This window comes from Lontra canadensis, unplaced genomic scaffold (assembly GCF_010015895.1).
Source record: "Lontra canadensis isolate GAN:19392208 unplaced genomic scaffold, GSC_riverotter_1.0 scaffold7, whole genome shotgun sequence".
NCBI lineage: Eukaryota > Metazoa > Chordata > Mammalia > Carnivora > Mustelidae > Lontra > Lontra canadensis.
The window spans coordinates 29,058,992-29,071,946 of NW_022631001.1; positions in this window are offsets into that span (position 1 = coordinate 29,058,992).

Consider the following 12,955-nt stretch of genomic DNA (forward strand, 5'->3'; position numbering starts at 1 on the left):
AAGACAATTATCATATGATCTCACTGATGTGTGGAATTTAAGAAAGAAGACAAAGGAACATAGGGGAAGAGAGGAAAAAAGGAAGCAAGATGAAACCAGAGAAGGAGTCAAAGAAAAAGAGATACTTAATCTCAGGAGACAAACTGAGGGTTTCTGAAGGGAAGGGGGTGGGGGAATGGGGTGGCTGGGTGATGGGCATGGCGAGGGTATGTGCTGTGGGGAGCACTGTGTGCTGTGTAAAATGGAAGGATCTCAAACCTGTACCCCTGAAGCAAATAACACACTATATGATCATAATAAAAAAGAAGTGAAATAAAAACATTTAGAATACAAATACAAACTAAGGATAAATAAATAAATAAATAAATAACAAATAAACTCACTGATAGAAAGCAAGCAAACCAGCGATCTAAGTGATCTGGAGTCACCACACTCCAATTTCAATCTAGATTACAAAGCTAGATTACATACAAAACAGTATGGTACTTGCATAAAGACAGACACACAGGCCAATGGAACACAATAGAAAGCCCAGAAACTGATAATCATAGTACTTTTGGCAAAGTTTATTCATTTATATATTAAAGGTATATTTAAACTTAGCTTTGATAGAGTTATTAACTCTGAATGGGAATCAATAATATTTACGTCTTGTTCCAACGTTTATTTCCAATAAATGCATTTTTAAACATGTTGTTTTATATAAGTATATATTATAAAATAAGGAATATTTAGAATTCACACTTTTAGGAAAAATTAAATTCACTTTAATAAACCTACCACAGAAAAGGAAATATAGATATCCAGCATCACAACTGAGAACATTACAAAAGAAGACAATCAGACACAATCTGGTGTCTAATGGAAGAATATAATACTACTTAGGTACTTCTGCCCAAATATTCAACCTGTTCAAAGCTATAGATGCAGCTACTCATTTACAAAAACACAGATGTCAGAGAAATGTCCTAACAAAGAGTGTGAAGACATCACCAATGAAGTCCACAGTACATATATTCTGACAGGAAAAATATTTTCCCAACAAATAAACCATAAGACCAGAAGGAAGGAAGGAAGAAAGGAAGGGGGGAAGGAAGGAAGGAAGGAAAAAGAGAAAGAAATAAGAGAAAAAGGAAGAGAAAGCAAGCAAGCAAGCAAGCTAGCTAGCTAGCTCAGAAACTAACTCATGCATGTATGGTCTTAACTTAGGACACAGCAGCAGAAAACATACAGTGGGGGAAAGGGCTGTCTCTTCAGTGAATGGTACTGGGAAAACAGGACACTAATTGCAGAAGAATGTGACTGTATCATTTTCTTACACCACACATAAAAATTATGAATGCTTGAATGACTTGAACATAAGAACTGAATCCATAAACCTCCAAGAAGAAAACACAGGTAGCAAGTTTCTCAATATTGGTTTTGGAGAAGGGACTTTTACATCAGACACCAAAAGCAAAGGCTACAAAGGCAAAAATAAGCAAGTGGAAGGACATCAAACTGAAATTTCTGCATGGCAAAAGAAACCATCAAACCCTTAAAAGGCAACCTTCCCAATGAGAAAAAATATCTCCACATCCTACGTGTCAGAAGAGGCTAATACCCAAAATACACAAAACACTCCTTCAAATCCAAACAAACTAAATAAAAACTGGGGAGAATATGTGAATAGATACTTTCCAAAGATGGCATACAGGTGGTCAACAGATACAGAAAACATTGTTCAACATCACTAATTGTCGTCAGGAAAACAGAAGTCAAAACCACAATCAGCTATTACCTCACAACCTTGGGAACAGCAATCGTCCCAGACACAGACACCAGGTGTAGTCAAGGGTGTGTACACAAAGGGACCCTGCGCACTGTTTGTGGGAATGGAAATTGGTGCAACCACTGTGACAAATGCTGTGGAGGTTCTGGGAACAATTAATACAACTACCACATGACCCGGTGATTGCTCTCAGTAGAGAACACAAAAACGTTCCCTCCAAAGGAGAGATGCACTCCCATGTTCATGGCAACATCAAAACAATAACCAGACATGGAAACATCGACCTTGGGAGCATTATGCTAAGTAACTCAGACACAGAAAGATAAACACCAGAGGCTTTCATGGACATTTCACATGGAAAAAAAATGCAATGATGCCCTAACAGTAATGCTATGTTGGATTTTCAGTCTTCCATCCCGAGTCCTGAATCCCAAGCCCTCCAGACTGGGGACACCTGAGGCACACTGCAGGACTCCAGCTGCCCCCAAGAAGGAAGGTGTACCATTTGGAGCTGTTTAAAACACTCAGAGCAGGAGAAAACTGCATGCCCCACTGGGGCCACACCCACCTTCAGTGGCCACCCTAGACACAAACCCACAACCTGACACTCAGCCTGATCCCCGCTCTCAACTCATCCCCCTGGGGACGTCCCCTCAGCACTGGCAGATCTGGTCTGCAATGCCCATATGCCTGAAACCTAGACCTAGGTTGGTTATCCAGGATTCCAACTCCTAGCTGGAGGCCTAGCCTTCAGGTATGAGGACGTTGAGCTACAACACAGGAATCCTAGTGCCTCCCAAAAGAAACCATGACATATGGAGCTGCGCTAAATCCTCAGAGCAGGAGAAACCTGCATGCACCCCTGAGGATACTCCAATCTTCAGCGGCCCCCGTGAACACAAACCCGCAGCCTGATAAGCCTGACACCCACCCTCCACTCTGCACCATGGGGAGCATGCCTCACCCTAGCAATCAGGCTTGCCATGCCCCTAGGCCTAAACCCTAACCCTAGGTGGATTTTTAGGTTTCTGCCCTTACAGGCCAGTCCCTCAGGCCCTTTAGATTGGGCCCCCTGAACCACACTGCAGGTCTTCGCCTAACCTCAGAAGGAAAGCATGACATTTTGAGCTGAGCAACACCATCAGAGCTGGAAAACTTGGATGCCCCCTGAGACCACCAACACATTCAGCGCCCCCCCTCTCCACCTCGGCCCACAAAACCGGAGCCTAACGCTCAGCCTAACCGCCTCCCTCAACACTGCCCCCCAGGAAGCTTGCCTCTGTGGAGGCCCTCAGCGGAGCCTCTTGGGCCTGACCCGTGGTCCTGGATGCCACAACACGTTCCTAGTGAGAAAGTGCGCCAAATGTCAGGTGCACGAGTGCTCCAAATCACTGCCCAACACCAGCCAATTCTCACGAGCTTTCTGCTCAAATTGATTTCAATTTAGGCAGAAATATCGTGAGAATTGGCCAGAAACGCCCAGCAAAATCACTTCCAGTGGCAGGGACATTCAAGGGAGCCGAATGGGCCTGGCATGTGGTCTGGAGTGGTCGCAGCCAAACCCTGTGAGGAAACTCACAGGTGCATGAGTGGACTAGATACCGTCAGAATGCCAGCCAAAACTGCCCTCTACACAGCCACCTGGGAAGGCCGCCTCAGCACGGGCAGATAAGGACTGCCATGCCCCTAGGCAATAAGCCTAAACCTAGTTTGGGAGTTCAGGCTCCCATCCCCAGAGGCCTGGCCCCAGAACCTTCCATATTGGGGATGCTGAGCAACACCCAAGAGTACACCTGCCACAGGAGGAGACAGTGCCATTGGGAGATGCCCAGAACCCTTAGAGAGGGAGAAAACTGCATACTCCCTTGATGCGATGCCCACATTTGGTGAACCCCCCCTCTGCTGGCCACAAACCCTGAGCCTGACACTACATCTGACCCACTCCCTCCACTGAGTCCCTCAGGGATCCTGCCTCAGCACGGGATAAAGGCCCAGTGATGAGCTGACCAGATCACCTCAGAACACCGGCCAACATTGCCCTCTACACAGCCACCTGGGGAGGCCACCTCAGCACCGGCAGATCGGACCTGCCACACCCCTAAGTCTTAACCCAAACCCTAGGTTGGATTTGCAGCCTTCCGTCCCCGGGGACCTGGTCCCCAAGCCCTCCAGATTGGGGACACATAAGCCACACTCCAGGACTCTGCCTGCCAACCAGGAGGAAACCATGCCATTTGGAGCAGCACAAAACCAGAGTGGAAGAAACCTGCCTACCCCCATGAGCCACCCCCAACATTGGCGCGCCCATGCCACAAACCTGGAGCCTGGTGCTCAACATGACCCCCTCCCTCAACTCAGCCCATGGGAGATTGCCTATGTGGAGACCTTCAGGGGAGCCGTGTGGGCCCAGGGCATGGTCACGGATGGTTGAAACACACTCCTAGCGAGAAAGTGCTCCAAACACCAGGCACACAAGCATCCTGATGCCGCCAAATGCTGGCCAATTCTCACGAGCTTTCTGCCCAAATCAATATTGATTTGGGCAGAAAGCTCGTGAAAATAGTCTGGAAAACCCCCGGCAAACTCATTTCTGTCAGCACAGGCCTGCAGGGCAGCCGCCTGGGCCTGGCCTGTGATCCCAACTCGTCATGACCCCAACCCTGTGAGAAAGCACTGTACAAGCCAGGTGCATGTGTGGCAAACCCCTCCCTCTACTCAGCCTCGCAGGGTGCCTGCCCCAGTGCTGCCGGATCAGGCCTGCATCACCCCTAGGACCTCAGTCTAACCGTCGGTTGGGTTTTTAGGCTTCTGTCCCTCGGGGCCTGTCCCCAGAGCCCTCCAGATTGGGGACCCCTGAGCCACACCCCAGGAATCCGCCTGCCACCCAGGAGGAAACTATGCCATTTGGAGCTGTGCAGAACTCTCAGACTGGGAGAATCCTGCATGCCTCCCTGAGGCCACCCCCACATTTGGTGGCTCCCAGGGCCACAAATTCAGAACGTGATGCACAGCCTGACCCGGTCCTCAACTTGGCCCCTGTATATCCCACCTCAGCACCAGCAAATCAGGTCTGCCATGCCACTAGACGCTTACCCTAATCCTAGGTTGGGTAATCAGACTTCTGTCCCCAGAAACCTGGCCCCCAAGCCCTCCAGAATGGGGACCCCTGTGCCACACCCCAGAACTCTGCCTGCAGCGCAGGAGTAAACCGTGCTGTTTGGAGCTGCACAAAACCCTCAGAGCAGGAGAAGCCTGCGTACACCCCCTGAGACCAACCCCACCTTGGGCGCCCCACCAGGACACAAAAATGGAAGCTGGCCCTCACCTGGACTCCTCTTTCAACTCTGTACCCAGAAAGCTCCCCTTGGTGGGGGCCCTAAAAGAAGCCGAGGGGGCCTTACCGGGTTCATGGATGGTTGCAATGTGTACCTAGCGAGAAAGCGGTATCAATTTGGGTAGAATCTTGTGAGAATTGGGCAGCATTGGGTGCCAATTTGGGCCCCACTGGTGCCCGTGGTCTTCAGCGCTTTCTTGCTAAGTGATTGTCGCAACCATCTTGGAACACAGTCTGGGACTAGGTGGCTCACCTGAAGGCCCACGTCCTAGGGGGCTTTCCGGTGCAGAGTTGAGTGAGTGTCAGCCACTCTGTTTGTTGCCTGGTGGGGCACTGAAAGTAGGGGCGGCCTCAGGGGGGTCATGCAGGTTTCTCCCTTTGAGGGTTTTGCTCAGCTCTGAATGGCATGGTTTCCTCCTGGGTGGCATATGGACTCCTGGGGTGTGGTTCTGGGGTCCCTAATCTGGGGGGATCGGGAGGCAGGCTCCTGGGGGCGGAAGCCTAAAAACCCAACCGAGGGTTAGGGCGAGGACCTAGGACAGCCAGAGCTGGGGCGGGCACCCTAGGGGGCTGAGTAGCGGAGGCATTGGTGCGTGTGTGCCTGGCTCACAGAGGGTTTTCTTGCAGGGTTTGGGCCGCAACTGCTCGGGACCCGGAACGGGCCAGGCAATGGCTCTGCCGGCCGTTGCCACCAGAAGCAAGTTTGCTGGTTTTTTTCCAGCCATTCTCATGAGCTTTCTGCCCAAATCAATATCAATTTGGGCAGAAAGCTTGTGAGAATTGGCCAGCATTGGGTGACAGTTCGCGTCACTGTGGCGCCCACGGTCTAGTGTGCTTTCTCTCTAGGTGTGTGTCACGGCCATCTGGGAACACAGGCTGGGCCCATGGGGCTCTCCCAAGGACCCCAAGCCAGGGGAGCTTTCCAGCGGCAGAGTTGATGGATGGGGTCCGGATGAGCGTCAGCATTGGTGTTTGTGGCCCAGGGGGTGCTGAAAGTGGGGGCGGCCTCAGGGGTGTCATGCAGGTTTTTTCACTCTGAGGGTATTGTGTAGCTCTGAATGGCACTGTTTCCTCCTGGGTGGCAGGTGGACTCCTGGGTGTGGCACAGGTGTCCCCAGTTTGGAGGGCTTGGAGGCCAGGTCTCCGGTAACGGAAGCCTGAAAACCCAACCTGGGGTTAGGGTTAGGGTGCAGCAGCATGGCAGGCCCAGTCTGCCAGCGCTGAGGCTGGATCCCCAGGGGGCTGAGTAGAGGGCATGGGTCAGGCAGTGCGTTACGCTCCCGGTTTTGTGGCCAGGGCAGGACGTGGATGTGGTGTTGGACTCAGGGAGGTATGCAGGTTTTTCCTGGTCTGGGTGTTCTGCCCAGCTCTGAATGGTAAGGTTTCCTCCTGGGTAGCAGGTGGACTTCTGAGTTGTGGTTCCAGGGTCCCCAATCAGGAGGGAGGGCTTGGCGGCCAGGTGTTGGGGAAGGAAGCCTGAAAACCCAACCTAGGGTTAGGTTTAGGGCCTATGGGCATTGCAGGCTTGATCTGCCAGTGCTGAATGGGGATCCCTGGGGAGTGAGTCGAGGACAGGAGTCAAGAATCACATCAGGCTTTGGGTTTGTGGTTGGGGGGCTGCCAGCTGTGAGGGTGGCCTCAGGGAGGCATGCGGGTTGCTGCTCCCTGTTTGAGGTTTCTTTTCAGCTCTGAATGGCACGGTTTCCTCCTGGGTGCCAGGTGGAGTCCTAGCATGTGGCTCAGAGGTCCCTATTCTGGAGGGACAGTCCCAGTGTGGCTTGAGACCTATGAGGCCTTGTGAGCTGCATTAGGAGACTCTGGAAGGCCGGGCAGTGCAGGTTCACACCACTGGAGGGAGTGGTGAACTGTGGAGCAAGAGAGCCTGGAAGGCATGGTAATGCTGCTTGCCACCACTGGAGGCAGTGGTGAGCTGCAGTGGAAAACATGTCAGAAGAGGAGTCAGGGCAGCCTGTTGGCACTGAGGGCAGTGGTGATGTGCTGGGTGAGAGACCCTGAAAGGTGAGGCACTGCAGCTTGTTTCTACAGGAGGGAATGGTGAGCTGTGTAGTCTTTGTTTCCTAGGCTCAAGAGTGGTGGAAACAACCCCTGGAGCCAGGCCCCCACTCAGCATTGTGTTCCATTTCCCCAGGTTTGGTGGTAATGTGCTGTCAGGATGGTTCAGGAGGGTCCTCCTGGTGGGGGTCTGGAGCCAGGGGGAAACCAAACCTGACTCATGGTGCATTTGGAGCCGAGGAGTTGAGTGTTTCTTTGGAAGAGTATATTTGCTTCTGCAAAAAGGATAAGGGTATCATTTGGCTTTAGAATGAAGTTAATTATCACTTAATAAACAAGCACGTGTCCCTCTGTCTCCCAGGAATCGGAGCAGGTGAGCAGGCTTTAGGTGGGAGGTGCCTGCTTATCCCCACCTGACAACCCTTCTTGACTCTGGCTCCACGAGACCTGAAGTTTGGAAATCAGCATCCAAGTCAGTCATCTAGCTTGTCCCAGGATGTCAGCGTTCAGAGAAAACAGCAGGGTATTGGGCACAATGTCACATCCATGCCAGGACGGGAGGTAAAATTTCTCTTTCACCCCAAACGTAGGGCTTTTCTCTTGTCTCCAGTGGAGCCAAAGTCAAAATGAAGTAGCATTTTGTCAGCAATCTAGAGTGAGTGCCAGTGTTCCTGAGTTTCCCTGCAAGGAGCCTATGGCAGGGGATCTCATTTTCTCTGTTTATTTCTGGCTTACAATAGTATTTGGACCATCCCTTGGATTCAAAGGGTTCAAAGTATTTGGAACATCCCAAAGGATCCAAAGGATTCTTAGGCAATCCCTTGGATTCAAAGGGAAGATGACATTGACTTGGTGTGTGTTTTGAACATAGAATGTGTTCCTTCATCTAACAGTGCTTATTCCATTGGGCCTAGGCTGTGAAGAATGGCAGGCATCTAGAGTTAGGTGGCTATTTGTGGTAAATAGAGACTTGGATGATATCTTGACCTTTGTCAAAGGTGATGTATCCTAATGGATTCTTCTTTTCATCCAAAGAATACGAATAAGTGCAGAGGGAAAATTCAAAATGATTCCAAGGAGCCTTGGACAATTTAAAAGGGAAGCTTGATTTTCCAGTTTCTCTCAATGGACCATCTAGATAGTTGGACATTCCGTATTTTCTTTACAGTTTCATGGGTGGAGAAGTCAGAAGGGGAGTCTTTGGGAATTCCCCTGGATAGAGGCATTATGGTGGCTTCAGTGGTGGTTTGGCGTCAGGAACCCTGGGATGAATTTCTATGGCTGCTTGCCTGATGCCCGGTGAGTCAGGCTATCCCACAGGTTTTCTGTTTCCTCCTTAGGAAATTGCTGGCAGGGAATGTTCTGCTTAAAATGGAACCCTCCTGCACTGTTGGTGGGCATGTGGGCTGTTGCAGCCACTCTGGAAAAGAGTATGGTAGTTCCTCCAAAAGCTAAAAAATGAACAACCCTAGGATCCAGCAATTGCCCTGCTAGGTATTTCCCTAAAGGACACAAAATCCACAATCAGTGGGGTACAAGTACCATGATATTACAGCAGCATTATCAAGTATAGCAAAACTATGGAGGGAGTCCCAATGTCTATTCACTGAGATATACATACATACAGATTATATATATATGTACACACACACACACACACACACACACACACATATATATTCTCCCACATCTTCTTGTTTGTTTTTTTTTTTTAAAGATTTTATTTATTTATTTGACAGAGAGAGAGAGATCACAAGTAGGCAGAGAGGCAGGCAGAGAGAGGAGGAAGCAGGCTCACTGCTGAGCAGAGAGCCTGATGCGGGGCTTGATCCCAGGACCCTGAGATCATGACCTGAGCTGAAGGCAGAGGCTTAACCCACTGAGCCACCCAGGTGTGCCCTCCCACATCTTCTTAATGGAATAGGAGCCAGGTTTAAAAAGAATGAAATCTTACTATCTGCAAGGATGTGGATGGATCTAGAGTGGATTTAGCTAAGCAAAATCAGTAAGAAAAGACCAATAGCCCATGACTTGACTCCTGTGGAATTTCAGAAAGAAAACAGATGAACATAGTGAGGGGAGAAAGATAGGCCAATGAGGAAACGGACTCATCCTTAGAGTACAAGCCAGGGGTTGCTAGAGGGCAGGGGTGTGGGGGAAAGTGTTAAATGGGTGACGGCTATTAGGGAGGGTACTTGTGATGAGCTCTGCATGTTCTATGCAGGTGAGGAATCATGAAACCCTGCCCCTGGAGCAAAGGAATTAATACTGCATGGAAACAAATTGGAATTGAAGTCAATGAAGAAAAGAAGACCACGTTCTACTTCATGAAGGGTGAGGTAAAAATGGAGTGATTTTCGCTCTCCTGTTCTATAGATGATCATCTTCAAACACACTGTGGTAGGATACACTAGTTGTCAATTGCATAAGGAGCCCTCAGAAAGCTGCAAGGGAAGATTTGGATCTTAGAGCAGGTACATGTTCCATTGATATGTTCCTTCCAGTTTGGCCAGGTACAAAGGTAAGTGGAGAGAAATATGGCAGAAGAGGAAAAAGGAGGTGTTAAGTATTCAGGAGGTAGCCTTCTCCCTTTCTCATGAAAGCCATGGGCCAGTGTAAACTTAGAAGGATGTGGGATCCCAGAGCTTTCCGGCAGACAGTTGAGTTCCAGGTCTGCCTAGAGCTGACAGGGGTCCCTGAGGAGAGCTGAGCTAGGGATGTGGCAGGCCTGAATAGCTGGTGCTGAGGTGAGTTCCCCGAGGGGCTGAATTGAGGAAGGGGGCCAGGCGGTGCATCAGGCTGCTGTTTGTAGCCGAGGGGCTGCAGAACGTGGGGGAGTCCTCAGGGGGACATGTAGGTTTCTCCAGCTCTGAGCGTTCTGTGCAGCTCCAAATGGACTGGATTCCTGCTGGGTGGCAGGTGGATTCCTGCAGTGTGGCTCCAGGGTTCCCAGTCTAGAGGGCTTGGGGGATAGGCCCCTGGGGACAGAAGCCTGAAAAGGCAACTTGGGGCCCTATGGCCTAGGGGCATGGCAGGCCCCATCTGCAGGCGCTGAGGCAGGCTCCACCCAGGCTTGAGTTGAGGGAATACATCCAGCAGCACAGCAGAATCGGGTTTTGTGGTCAGGGGGGGCCGCCGATGGTGGGGGTGGCCTTAGGAGGGCATGCAGGTTTCCCCATCTCTGAGGGATCTTCGAAGCTCCAAATGGCAGTTTCCTCCCACGTGGTGGTCAGATTCCTGGGGTGTCAGATGCTGGGTCCTTAATCTGGGGAGCTTGGGGGCCAGGCCTGTTGGGATGGAAGCCTGGAAACAGAAACTAGAGTTCGGGTTAGGGCCTAGGGGCATGGCAGGCTCGATCTGCCAGTGCTGAGGTAGGCTCCCCAGTGGGCTGACTTGCGGGTGCACCAGGCGGCATATCAGACTCTGAGTTTGTGTCTTGGGAACCGCAGAAGCTGGGGGATGCCCTCAGGGTGGCATACAGGTTTCTCCCTGAGGGTTCTGCACAACTCCAAATGGCACGGTTTCTTCCCATGTGGTGAGCGCAACCCTGGGGTGTGGCTCAGGTGTCCTTAATCTTTGGGGCTTGGGGGCCAGGCCTTTTGGGATGGAAGTCAGAAAATCCAAACTAGGTTTAGGGTGAGGCCGTAGGGGCATGGGAGGCCCAATCTGCCAGCACTGATGCGGAGTCCCCTCGGGGCTGACTTGAGGGTATGCTTCCGGCGGCATGCCAGAATCTAGGTTTGTGGCCAGGGTGGATACTGATTGTGGTGGTGGCTTTAGGGAGGTATGCAGGTTTCTCCCTGAGGGTTCTGTGTAGCTCCCCAAATGACATGATTTCCTCCCATGTGGTGGGCAGAGTCCTTCCCTTAATCTGTGGGGATGGGGGCCAGGCCTTTTGGTATGGAAGCCTGAAAACCAAAAGTAGGGTTAGTGCTAGGGCTTAGGGGCATGGCAGATCTGATCTGCTGGTGCTGAGGCATGCTCCACAGTGGGATGCCTTGAGGGCAGGTGTTAGACTCTGGGTTTGTGTCCAGGGTGGCCAGTGAAGCTGGGGGTACCTCAGGCAACATGCAGGTTTCTCCTGCTCTGAAGGTTCTGCCCAACTCCAAACGGCATGGTTTCACTCTGGGTGCCAGGTGAAGTCCTGGAGTGAGTCTCAGGGGCCTCCAATCTGGGAAGCTTGAGGGCCAGGTCTCTGGGCACAGAATCCCATACACCCTACACAAGGTTAGGGTTAGGGCATAGGGGCATGGCAGGCCTGATCTGCCAGTGCTGAGGTGGGCTCCTCTTGGGACTGAGTTGTGGCCATGTGTTTGGTGGCACACCAGATCTGGGGTTACCACCGTTACTGGGGGTGGCTTCAGGGGGTCATGTAGGTATCTCCCTCTCTGAGGGTTCTTCATAGTTCCAAACACCACCGTTTCGCCATAGGTGGCTGAAGGAGTTCCAGCTTGAGTCCCAGGGGAACCCAATCTGGCGGGCTTGGAGCCAGGACTTTGGGAATGGTGGGAATGGAAGCCTGGCCACCCCACAGAGGGTTATGGTTAGGGCCTAGTGGCAACCTGGCCAGGCCCATGTGGCTCCCCTGAGGGACCCCTCATAGGGGAGCTTTTCAGGGACAGATTCGAGGGAGGTGGTATGGCTAAGCATCAGCCTCAGTGTTTGCGGCACCGTAGGGCACTGAAGGTGGGGGTGGCCTGATGGGGGAGCATGTAGTTTTTTCCCACTTGAGGGTTTTGCGCAGCTCTGAATGGCAGTTTCCTCCTGGGTGGCATGGGGACTTCTGAGGTGTAGCTCTGGGTCCCCAACGTGGAGAGGTCAGGGGACAGGCCCCTTGTGACGGAAGCTTGAAAACCCAAATGATGGGTCAGGTGAGGGCCTAAGGGCATGGCAGGCCCCATCTGCCAGCGCTAGGCAGGATCCCTGGGGGGCTGAGTCAAGGATGGGGATCAGGTGGTGCATCATCCTCTGGGTTTTGCGGACAGGGGAGCTGCCAGAGGTGTGGGTGGCCTCAGGGAAGCATGCAGGTTTCTCCCTGTCTGAGGGTTTTGAGCAACTCTGAACAGAACAGTTTCCTTCTGGGTGGGAAGAAGACTCCTGGGGTGTGGCTCCAGTATCCTCAATCTGGAGGGCTTGGGGACAGGCCTCTGGGGACAGAAGCCTGAAAACACAATGAGCATTAGGTCGAGGGCCTTGAGGCATGGCAGGCCTTACATGACAGCGCCGGGACAGGCACACCCTGGGGCTGAGTAGTGGGAGGCATTGGCCTCATGTTCGCCTGGTTCATACAGGACTTTCCCGAAGGATTCAGGACATGACCACTCTGGACCATGGGCCAGGCTCAGGTGGCGGCCCTGCAGGCCCGTGCCCACCAATGCGAGTTCACAGGGGATTTTCCCGCCATTTCTCACAAGTTTTCTGCCCCATACTGGTGCCCACAGTCTAGAGCACTTTCTCGCTAGGTGCATGTCATGGCTGTCCGGAATCACAGGCTGGGCCCATGCGGCCACCCTGAGGGCTCCTGCACAGTGGAGATTTCAGGGTGCAGAGTTGATGGAGGGGGTCTGGCTGAGTGTCATCCTCTGTGTTTGTGACCTAGTGAGGCACTGAAAGTGGGGGGTGACCTCAGTGGGGGCACACAGGTTTCTCATGCTCTGAGGGTTTTGCACAGCTCTGAATGGCACAGTTTCCTCCTGGGTGGCAGGCCGAGTCCTGGGGTGTGGCTCAGGGGACCCCAATGTGGATGGCTTGGGGGCTGGGACTCAGGGATGGAAGCCTGAAAAGACAATGAGCGTTAGGGCGAGGTCCTAGGGACATGGCAGGCCTGACACGACAGT